This window comes from Drosophila kikkawai, chromosome X (assembly GCF_030179895.1).
Source record: "Drosophila kikkawai strain 14028-0561.14 chromosome X, DkikHiC1v2, whole genome shotgun sequence".
Lineage (NCBI taxonomy): Eukaryota > Metazoa > Arthropoda > Insecta > Diptera > Drosophilidae > Drosophila > Drosophila kikkawai.
Genome location: NC_091733.1, coordinates 19,839,304 through 19,852,116, shown reverse-complemented (window position 1 = coordinate 19,852,116; position 12,813 = coordinate 19,839,304).

Here is a 12,813-nt window from a genome sequence, read left to right as displayed (position 1 = left end):
TACTAAATAGTGAGTTGGTGTGCTCGGGCATACATACAATGTATGTTAATACATACATACATATGTATGTATGCTTTCCCAAGTCCCCAAAAAAAAAAAAAAAAAAAAAACGAAAACCGAATGTTAGCTGACGTAATCGCGCAGCATAACAAATAAAAAAAAAAGAAAGAAGATTCAATGTATAAAACAAAGTTTTGTGAATTGGGCGGGCGCGCGTGTGTCGCCGTTGTCAAGTTGAGTCAATCAACACACACAACACCCATATAATCGTCAGATGTGCACACGGATCTACACAGTGGAGCATCGTTCGCGATGAATTAGATTTAAATTTTTGTTGATGTATATTTACATACATACATATGTATGTACTTAAATATATGTATACCAAAGAGTGTTTGGCCATTTTTTCTAATATCTGCCCACTAATGGTAAAAACAAATGCAATATTCGTATGTGAGTTGGCCGACCAGTCCTGTACAGACATGATTTCGAGTTTCCACTTCAAATTAAGGTATTATTAATGTAATATATGTATACATACATACATACATACTAAAAAACAGCGACCGCGGGAGAGATTAAGACAAGGAGAATAATAAAGAAGAGAAAGAAATCTACAAACAGGCAAAGAAAACAAGAAAAAATACGTACATATAAACATACATACTATGTATGTATGTACATACATATGTACATATACATAAATACAATATCTTTTCCTATCGAAAATCTTAAATAGCTAAATCTTAAAGTATTTTTTTGCGATTTCGGTCAACTAGGTCAGCCAAAAATAGGAAAAACTAAATTAAAGCTTGAAATACCAAACAAGATTCCTTCGTTGGGGTTTTCTTTTATTTCCCTTCGAAAAAAGATGTCCCCTAATTGGACTTTAATTCGTAGCCTATTCCTATAAGAATTTCTAAACAAATCTCATAATGTATTAGAACAAAATGGGCCAAGAGGAAAAGAGAAAGAGGAGAGGTAAAAGAACTCGAAGGAGGAGGGTAAACACAAAACTAATTAAAATGTATAAAGCTTTTAGAGATGCGAAAAGCAAAATGTCTCAAATAAGCGGCAGCTTTTGACGTTTATCGGTTTCTCTCTGTATGTCGTTTGCTTTAGCTGTGGTTGTTGTTTCCCTTTTGATAACGAACTGAGAGTAAAAGGCACACAACAAAACACACACCGAGAAAAATAAAATAGAAGCCCACGAAAAGCACAGAGAACCAGAAACAACAAATTAACATGCTACGAATGCTAAAACAAAACAATGGCAAAAAAAAAAGAATAGCATGGCAAGAGCAAGGAACAGAGGAACGAAAGACGACGAATAGAAACTGCAGCATAAGAAACAAAGAGCAAAACATGAACCACCAACGACACAGTTACTATGATTACGCTGTGGAATACGAGAATTCTTGAAGTCCCCTGTTTATCCGATACTTGCGACTTCTTGAATTCATATTAACAGAGATATAAAGTTACTTGTGTCCTTCTTCATCTGCACATCATCACCAATTTCAATCGAATAAGTTTTACCATGTATTAAATGCATGAATTTGCGCTCACATAAACACAATAAGTGTTGCCAACTTGTAAAAATAGCTACACTTGATATTCGTACATATGTACATATGTATGTACGTAGGGGTCATAAGTAGCCAATTTGCCTTTGGTCTTATGTAAAAGCTAATTGAAGGACAGAACGATAAACATTATTCGCAATACAACTTAGCGAATTTACTATTTAACTTGTATTTTAATGACATTAGTTAAAATTATGAATACATTTTCTTTACTGCATCATGGATTCTATCCAAAATAAAAGAAAAACACATAATTCTGTAACTATGTGATTAAAGCTGATTTTATTGATTTGATCGAATTTTCACCTGCTGACCATAATAAAGCCAGATTTGGCGGGAAAACAGCTATGAGAGCAGCACCTATACTTTAGTCGCGAGACATTGACGGCGTCTGCTTATGCTGAACAAGAAAAAAAAAAACAGCCAGAATGACGACAAGAGATGACGCGGGAGTGGGTGAGCGGGAGCGAGGGGTGTAGCAGGAGAGTGAAAGAGAGCGACCCAGTCAGTGGAAAACAGAGACGACGACCCACGACAACAAAAAATGCAGCGAGTGACGACGAACGAGTTTGCTCTACCTCTCTCGCCACCACTCGTTCACACTTTGAAAACAGTTTAATTTACTATTTGTGCAAACGCAAAATGCAAAAACAATAAACACACTCACACTAGGAAAAAAAATCGGACGAAAGAGTGCCGTAATAAATAAAAAGCAACTGACGCGATGTATCGTCGATTTCGCTTTGCGTTTTTACTTCTCTTTTGTTTTTTTCCCCCGTTTTCTTTCCGTTCTTCGCTTTTTGCGTTTTTTCTTTTTTTTTTTTTTTGGTTTGCGCTTCGTTTCGGCTGCGCGTGTTTTTCGTTTCAGTTATTATTGAGACTAAAAATGCGGCGTGAGATTTGATTGTGAGTAAGCGCAACGCGAAGCGCAAATCGTCAAAGCGGCGACGCTGACAGCGACAGCGCCAGCGGACACGACAGCGACGTCAGCTGCGGCAGCGTCGCGCACAAATGAAATAGTAATAAAAGGCCAAGAAAGTCGAACGAAAAGCACAATGCCCGCACAGGAACCCCTAATATTATTTATTTTTTGATAAAAATCTAGAAGTAAGAGTTACTGAGAGCTACAGCTATTTATACTATTTCTAGTCAGCTGTTTTGTAATTGGTACACAAGAGATGGAAATGGTCTATTAATCCAATTGAAAAGGATCACTATCTTTGAATGACTTACTTTGTGCCACCTATCCATTCGGCGTTACAAACTTATACATATAAAAAAGAGTGACCGAACTCGAAATTCTTGAACAAATTCGACGACTTCGCATAAACACAGTAAGATACAATTACGGCTAGGCGGGGCATTTCAGCGAGAAGCCAGACAAGGAGCTTGCAACCAGCGAGCAAAAAAAGAAAAAATTAAATAAATAAACCTGCGTTTTTCTTTCTTAATTTTTTTTTTTGTTGCTGTGTCAACATCTCTAATATTTCATATGAGGTAATCGACTTTGTCTCTAAACCGTTTTTCTGCCTATCAAAAATTTATAAAAATACATAGCGGTCAGAGAACAACACGAAACAAAACAAAACAAAACCGAAAATTGCCAAAATACCAGACAAAGAAGCAAAAACAAAGCATTACCGCATCTGGTGGAATAAATCATTTCGTTTCCGTTTTTTATACATATATATATATATTTTAAATATTTATTTTTTAGGTGTCACTTTCTGCTGTCTATTTTCTGTTGCTATGATTATTATTTGGATTCTCAGGCAAATGGAATTTATAAGAAATATGCACAAAAGTATGTTTGTACACTAATACAAAAAATATAAATAAAGCGAAACTGCCGGCAATAAATGATTAATTTTTAAACCAACGGAAGGGGCATAGTGTACAATAGCTAATGGCGTTGATTGGGTTTCTGAGTTAACTTCTTTCTGCTTATCAACGGAAAATACTATGTGTATGTACATAAGAATACTCGGTACATTATGTACCAAAAATGAGCCGAGGGAACTATGTACATATTAAAGATAACGAGTGCAGAGGAAGAGGCAGAAGAAGCTCGAGGAAAGAGTGTAGAGTGCGTTGTATTACTTTACTACTGTACTACGATACTACTATAATTATTCCCTACTGGATCTCTTAGCTACCTTTACCACGTCGTTACCCTGTAGTACTCTACCATTATATTACTGTAATTACACTTTAATCTATTTGACTAATTTATCACTGTAACGTACTCTACTGCGTACCAATTTACTATTGTACATCCTAAAATAAATAAACATGCAATTCGTCGAATAGAATGCTTTTCAAAATGGATTCCCAATTCGGTTTGGACCTCTCTGTATAAATAAGGTACGTACATATATCGATTCGGGGGATAAGTGTTGGGTGATTTCATGAGAGAGGATGGTGAGATGGTGACTCAGGGGCAGACGACCGACCGACCGACCGACCGATCAACAAACCAACCAACCAACCGACCGACCGACTATAGTCACTAATTTTGCCCGATTCTTTGGTCTCCATATTTATCGGGAGTTGCGCTTCAATCGCATTTCGTCACCAGAAAAGGCAGAAAAATCATCGAAGTGGATGTGGAACGGGGTGAGGTAGTGACGAAGGCCACGACAAGACAGGATAGCCTTCGATTGCCTTTTGGCTGTAGGTTAACGACAGTTTAGTTCCCTATAAATCGATTAGTATCAAAGGGTATATGCAGCTTATTAAGCATATATCTATAGATACAATATCTATAGATACAAAACGGCTCTTTTCCGTCTATTCGACTAATGCTCATTGGGTTATTCATTTTGATTCCTAGTTTACCTAACCTTTTCCTCATTTTTAGGCGCTCGTTCCCAAGCACAGACATTGTTCCCAAACTTTGATCGCCGGATTATTTTTTTTTGCTTTATTGCAGTGACAAAAATCGTGTACTTAAAATTGCTTAGATAAGATTTAATTAGAGCAAACAATACAAGAACAACAACAATCAAAGCAAAGAAAGGTAGATTGCATAGGGTATAAAACCGGCACAAGCTTCAAATGTTTAAAAAATACCGTAAATTAAATGTTAAGAATTTAATTTATTTGGCAAATTTCCCTATTATGCAAGTGGTAAAAATTTAAATGTTAGTTTCTGTTGAAAGTTCAATCAAAGCAGAGCAACTCGTGAATATTTATCACCCAGACTAATTGTGACATACTTAGTCGTAAATAAGAGCTGGTCAGTACATGTGTATATAGAGGCGGTGTCTCTGCTTATTGTATTATATCTGGCTGCCCATATATCGGCACATATATAGTGCATATATATACAGACAGACATTCATACATACATATGTATGTACATCAACGAACCAGTCGACGTAGCAATGGCGCACTTTAATAATAAAAATCATTCATACGTAATTTCATTGGAATTTTACGCTGTTCTTTCACTCTGCCTTCTTTTCGCTGCTATGCTTTGCACTCTGATTCTGCTTTTTGATTCTCCCAGTGCCCCTATTTTCGTTGACCATTACCCATTACTCCGTAGTACCCCCATTTTTAGTTTTCTTATTTTTTCTTTTCGCCTCACTTGGGGCAGCTTTTCCCCCAAGTTTTTTTTTTTTTGTTTTCTTAGCTATTTGATTAATTATTTATTTTTTCATCTTAAGTTATGAGAATTGATATTCCCAATAATTCAAATGAAGGGGTTATACAGTGGAAAAAGATTATTTCAGGTGTATTCTTTACATAATTCAAAGATTATAATTTCATGGGACATTATTCAAAATGAAATATTATCTCTAAGTTTTTGTTTTTAAACATCTATTATTTTTCCTCACTGGCGTTAAATTTGACTTCGATTTTTCCCCATCACTGTACAATGGTAGTTTTTGGATAACGGGGCGTATACGTAATGTATTTTTTGTTGATTTTATCGATTGTGAAGTTTTTGATTGACCTAAGCAATCGTCATCATTTGACGTACTGTCTTAACTCCCAACTCAAGTCAGACCTCTCTCTTTAACCCTTTCTGCTTTCTCGGAGTGGTGTTTTCAGCTCTAACCAAAAATAATTTTGGGCGAACTGTTGGGTTTACGATTTGTGATGACCGGATGGGGCGGAGGAGATGTGTGTGGGTGTGGTGAATTCTTTTGTACTGGAAATGCGATTGTCTCGCTTGCACTGCAACACCAATAAACACCAACAACAAGAGTAGCAATACACCAACAAAGCGTCAACATCTGAGGGTAAAACTAACGGTACCACACAACACAAGTGGAAGGGGCAGAGGACAAGGCAGAGGTGCATGGACGCAGGCATAAAAGCAGGCAATGCTACACTGACAGACATTTTGGGTAACATTTTAAAACAAACCTAAATTCATGTTGGTTAAGAACTATTTAATTTTAATAAATTAAGAAAATATAATTTAGTCATAATTAGAAAAATATGTGAGTAACCGGACTAAGGGGAAGATGGCGAGGAGAATAGGTAAAGAAAAAGTAGATGAAATGATTTTGCTAGCCTGCGAAGCCAAAGCAAATATTTCCAACTCGCCTGGAAAATATGGAAAGTTCGTGTGCGTGTTTCCCCGGTATATGTGTATGTACGCGTATGTTAGTATGCGTTTGTGAGCTTTGAGAGCATCCTTGTGGGGATGTGGGTGTGGGTACATAAATACATACATACATACATATCCAATATGTGCATCTATGTATGTAGGTATGTTTTGGTGTGCGTTTTGGGCCAAATGCATTTGGTGTTTCTGTGTTTCTGTGCACCTGCTGCACTCTAAAATCCACTTGTTCCCTCCTCAAATTTCAGCCACCACATCAACAGCCCTAGTGTTACACTTAACAAAATTTCATTGAAGTTCGTTAACTATAGTTTCTTAAATATTTACCTATATGTCACTCTTGATATATAAAGCCTTTGAGATAGGGCTTACAGAAACCAGCATATGATTTATGTATGTTTTAGAAATTAGCCTCTTTTTATTTCTGTGTATCGCACACCCTACATTCCTCCTTCATCCTCTCTTCGACCACCACTATGTTTTCCATCAGCAGCTCCGTTTTCGGCTGTGTATCAATTTCAAAATGGCGGAGTGAATGTTGCCAAGGGGCACAAAGGGGAAGAGTAGGGAGGGGGGCTAGGGTATGTATATATATGTATGCACGTATATCATACATACATACATATATGTATGTCAGTGCGTGTCTCGCGCTATTTGGCGGAAGTCACAAACTTATTGGTTAGCAACGGACCAAAAGAGAGAGCCAAAGAGGACCAGGAGGAAGCGGAGGAAGAGGTGGGGAGAGGGGTATGGGGAGGAGGCGGAGGAAGAGGTGGGGAGAGGAGTATGAGGAGGAGGTGGGGAAAGGGGCAGGAGGAGAAGAAGATGGGGAGAGGAGGGAAAAGCCCGGAAAATGGCGGACATGGCCTAGAGAAGTTCGAAGCGAGAGCAAAGAAAAACAACAACAGTAAAATTGAGAAAACTCTGGCGAACGATTGACATTTTCCAGCCTGGAAGCTTTCCACGAATGCCAAGAAAAGTGCAAGGATAAAATAACATTGCACTCGAAAATTGTCAACTTTCTAAAAATCATATAAAATAATAAATAACTTTTTAAAGTTTTCCAATATCATTTTTACATCTAAATTCTAGTCTTTTACGTTTAGAATAGCTTTTAACTTTAACTTTTTTAGGAAAGAATATATTTATAGACTTTATTATAGAGGAGCTCTAATCTTTTATTGGATAAATATGAAGAAAAACAATTAACTTTATAAGGAATATATATATATTCTTCCATAATCCATTTTTCTATTAATTGATAACTGCCTTGCCATGTAGTTGAGTTAAATTTACACAAAAAAGGAGTGTCTTAGAAACCTTATTCCTTTAGGCTACTTGGAATACTCACATAGGACAGATACATCGCTTTGGTATTTCCATATAAAAGTATTTCAAGAGACAAAATATAAAAGAGAACTTGTTATATCCTTACCTGAAAGAAAAAGAAATGGCATTCAGTTAGGTGCTTGGAATTTAACAAATATTACTTGATAGAAATATCTGTATAATTTATAGAAAAATAGAAAAGAATATGCATTTTTTTCAATATATTCTTCAACATTTTTAAAGATTTCCTAACGGTTGAAACATTAAATGTCCAGGCAAGACAAGATTAATATTAACGTGATTTTTATTGGACCTTTTCTCTACTGTTTATTAAATTAAAATTGTTGCATATATTCCATCTACTTTATGGGCTTGGGGGGTTAGAGATACCCTCTTCATACTCATTACACGCGCACACATGCCCGTGGGTCTGGTTAAAGTTGACAGCAGACGAACGTTGCGCTGCAAAATATGCTACAAAAGCATTCGTTTCCTCTATTTTCACCAACACACAAACACACACAATTAACCCCCCCGTGTAAAAGGAAAAACTAACTCAACATGACTCGGATTTCAACACATGGAAACAACCGCGTAGCCACGAAGCTTCGAAGCCACCACCCCTTCCATTGCCTCGCTCACGATTTTTCCATTCGACACTTGTAATTCACCACAGTCCAAAATTGGGGGAGAAGGGGGGTACTAAATTATTTAAAGTTGGTCCCAAGGAAGATGATGAAGAAGGGCAGCGAGAATAAAACAAGGCAGGAAATAATCGCTTAAAAGGTAAGGGCAAGAAAAAAAGGAAGCAAGAAAGGATACTGACAGGATACGAATTAAGTTAAGCTACAAAAATAGTGAAAGCTGCAGAAATTTAAGGCTTTGGAAACCACGAAAAAAAAAACATACTAAATCTAGCGTCATCTATATCCATGTTATCGAAAAAATCCGGAAAATTATCTGTGATTTATCGAAATCATTTATTTAAGAGGCTATACATATATTTATTTTAAAAGAAAAATGTGATTAGAAATTTTCTCGTTATAAAATGTTGATGTGTTTTTTTTTATTTCATTTCAGGCGTTTGAAACAAGAAAATAAGATGCCATGAAAGAAAAATTAATCTAAATTCTAAAATCTGTTATCGAAAAAATCGGCATTTTATTTGTGACTTATCGAAATCGTAATAATTTAAGTTATAGATCATATTTAATCCTCCAAGTTTTGCGGGATAAGCTAAAGTTGTAAAATTGATAGGAAGTAAGTGTTTTACGATCAGTGATCATGGTTTATATCCTGGCCAGTAATATATTTTTGTAGATCAACACGAAGGAGAGATTTCTTAGTTGATAATTAAGCATTTTAAAGGAATTATTTACTTTATCGAGTGTATACTGTATATAAAAATGAAGCAAACACTTTAACATGAAGAAGAAGGACCGACACACGCAGGCGTGGGGTTAAGGGGGTGCCGTGTGGCCAGGGGATATTCGAAACGGATGAGGGTGTGTGTGTGTGTGTGTGGGGACTTTCGGTAGGATGGCTGCTTTTGGACATCGCATCCTTGTCGTGTCGTCGTTTGTCGGTTTTATGGTCTCGTCTCATCTGGTTTTCCTGGCTTTTCCTCTGCCTTTTCCGGCCTTCCACTTCCACTTCCACTTCCTTTCCATTCCCTCCGTTAACGTACCATTTCTGCTTGGTGGTTGGTTAACAATTTTTCTTCGTCGCAGTGGTTCTGCTTTTTTATATAACGAAACCAGCCTCAAATAATATATTCACTTAGAAATGTAAAGTTTTATAATTAACAAAAATAAGATGTAATTCGTTGATTGGGTACAATGGAAAACTTACTAAAGAGAGCGTCAATATATAGACAAAAAATCGAGGTTATATCCACGATACTTTATTTACAATGTCTGCATATAAATATGTACATGTCTATATATATATTTTTTCTTATGTTTGCGTGGGTGGCCTCCAATTATGGAAACGATTTCATGGCATGTCACGCGATTAAAGTTGAAGGAAAGAAAGCTGCTACAAAAGTAAATAAAAACTAAATGGAAAGTAAAAAGGACAAGAGCAAGTTGAATTTTGAAATAAAATGTATAAGATATGTTTTAAATTGTCTGCGAAAATGTTCTGTATTTTCTTTCTACATCCACATCCTTGATTTTTTTTTGTCTCCCATTTTGTAAGCAATTATCACAATGCTGTTGCCGGTCGGCCCACGTTGCGTATGAATTACTTATTAAGTATACGCCTAGTTAACCCCCAATTATATTGCTTTTATTAGAAAAAGTGAGGGAGAAAAGTTGAAAAGGAAATTATATAAGGAAAGTATTGAGGGTAGCCGTGCTCTGACACAGAAAAAGAAGCAAACATTTTTATAAATTTAGGGAAAACTTGAAGAAAAAATTTTGTTTTCAACAATTTTACTTGTTCAACCTTATGTTATTCCTTTTATTTTATAATAATTTCCTTATTTTTTTTTTTACCAAAATATTATTATTATTCTTTATATATATTTGTGTTGGAAAAGTATCTACTCCTACTCCTTGTTTGCCACCACTAATATTTTCTGGCAAAGCGAAGAGAGGAAAAAGTGCCACCCACACATCTCCTGATTATTCTTTTCCATCTTCTTGGGTCACCCTGTTATATAATTAATGAGCACGTGTGTGCTATATTATGTAGATTCTTATGTAGCTACGTGTGTGTATGTTACATAATCGAAATGTAAATGTCAAAAGTACAGTCAGGACTCAGATATATGTATATATATATACAACTCATTAAATAAATATTTTCCTAAATGTCCCCTGCCTTTTGTTTATAATTTTTAGATTTCTCCGGCTACTTTTTTTACTAGTATGATTTTTTTATTTTTAAATATTTCCATTATGTGCCTAATATCAATATAAATTGTTTCTTAATAATTTCATTATTTATCTAATGATTCCATTGAATGATTTTGTATTAAAAACTAACTTGAACATATACAAAACAATAGCTTAAGTTTTTACTAGACAAAGTTCCATTTCAAATCAAAGGTTGAAATGGATAACTTATCTTGAATTTGTTTGCTCAGCAATTATATTACTTTCCAACTTAACTCGAGTGCGTAATGAATTTTAAACTTTAAACGAAGTACAGAACTAGAAAGTCACAGTTTTGGTTGGACTCTGTATTATTATAAAACTCTAAGGCTTTGGTTATACAAAAATATATGTATAAAAACGGACAGACCGGACTAGAAAAACTTCAAGCCTTTAACTCAAATAATTCTACCTTTTGCAAGGGTATAATAAAATATATTCAAACAATGTTTATAGAAACATTGGGAATAAATATCGAAGTGCAAGAGTATACAAACATCGGCTTTCTTGATATTTTTCATATACTTACATACGTATCAACATATTTAAACTAATTTGGTCAAACACACACAGAAACTCACCTAAAAAGAAAAGAAAGAGAGAAACATTAGTAATTGAAAATACAGAAAAACAACATGTAAGTTTTAAATATTAATTATATATTATTTATAATTTTTGAATTATTAATTTATGGATCAAGAACATTGTAGAATTTGTTTTCCAGAAATTATATTTTTAATATATCTAACGATGAATCTAGCAATAAAATAATATCGATATCGATATCAATATCGACATTTTTGTAGTAAACCAAAAAGCACATTAGGCAGTGTATATTAGCTAGGCATCGTTGTAAACAAGTTGCATTTTGTTGTTCAATTATTTCTTCTCTCCATTGGTGTAAAGTGCACTTTGCATTTCCCATTTTCTTTCTAGCTTTTATTTTCTTTGTTTTTATTTTTGGGATTTGCATTCGATTTGATTTTTGTTGTTGTTTTTTAATTTGTTGCTGGTCATTGAGTGCAACAGCATGAAAAAAACGAAGCAACAAAACAAAAATTACAACAATCTCTTTAGAGAGGCAATTGCAATGTTCATACTTATATACATATCTGTATGTACATCTGTATTGTACATCTATATATATGTACATCTGTATGTAGGCTTATGAGTGCGTCCGTATGTAAATTGCTTTGTTTATGTGCCAAAGTGAACAAAAGTAAAGCGAACAAATCGGAGAGAGAGAGTGAGGGGATATAAGATGGGGAGAGGTATGGTATTGCTCTGAAAAAAAATATATATATATTTATATATATGGGATATACAAGTGTGTGTCAGTTGCCTCCGATTACATAAATACAAATATCAATCGAAAGTCGTTAAAGTGCAAAATGAGAGGAAAAGAGCAAACAAAAAAATGCAAAAATGTAAATAATTACAAATAAAGAATTGAAATTAAATAAAAATAGATGAATAAAATTCGGATTTTTTATTAGGTGTTGCAAAAATATTGAAATTAATCGATTTAAAATCGATTTCTGCATACCAAATAATAATTTATATATTTATATGTATTTTATTTATTTATTTATATTCTTTTTATTTTTAATTAGTATTATTTTGTAAGTATTATTTATTAGACGATGTTTTAATGTTGCAAAATATGTGTGCGTTAATCGATAGTTAGTTTGATATATCGAATTAGTTCAAACATGCATTGTTGGAAATTCTTATAAAGAGGTAATCGATAACATCGATAGTTTTGATATTGAGCACAGTATATTTGTCAATCTATTTTATCTTATTTTTCCTATCGATATATGATCTACACACCTAGTATGCAAATATACACAAAGTTTTGTTACAATTATTTGGGATGTACCTAGTCTTTTTTTCAATCTATTCTGCATTGTTTCATTTGAGGAAATCATTTTTAATATGAGCAAATATGAGATGCAAAGATCGGCGATATACAAACGATTAAACTTGTGTGTGTGTGTGCCATGATTTCACCCCGTTTGTTCATTTTGATGGCGTGCACAAACTACAATGAAATGTAAACAATGAATGCGAAATGCGAAAAAACTGCAAAATTGCAAGCTGCAATAGAGCGAGCAGCAAGTAAAGAGAATGAAATGCGAATTAATAAATGAATATGTCAAATATGCGGCACACAATCGGACAAAAAAAATGTGAAATATAATTGTGTTTTCTTGCTAAAGTTATAATGTTATATTTTCTCAGTTTTCCGGCCAACATGTGTTTGAGTTTGAATTTTCTTTCTCTTCTTCTTTGGATCTTTTAATGGAAACTTCGATTCATTGAACTGCATTTGACATACGTACACGTATATGCTTAGATATACCTATATCTATATCTGAATATACATGTATATACATACATATGTGCATTTATCTGAAAAAGAGGCACAAAGGGGGGG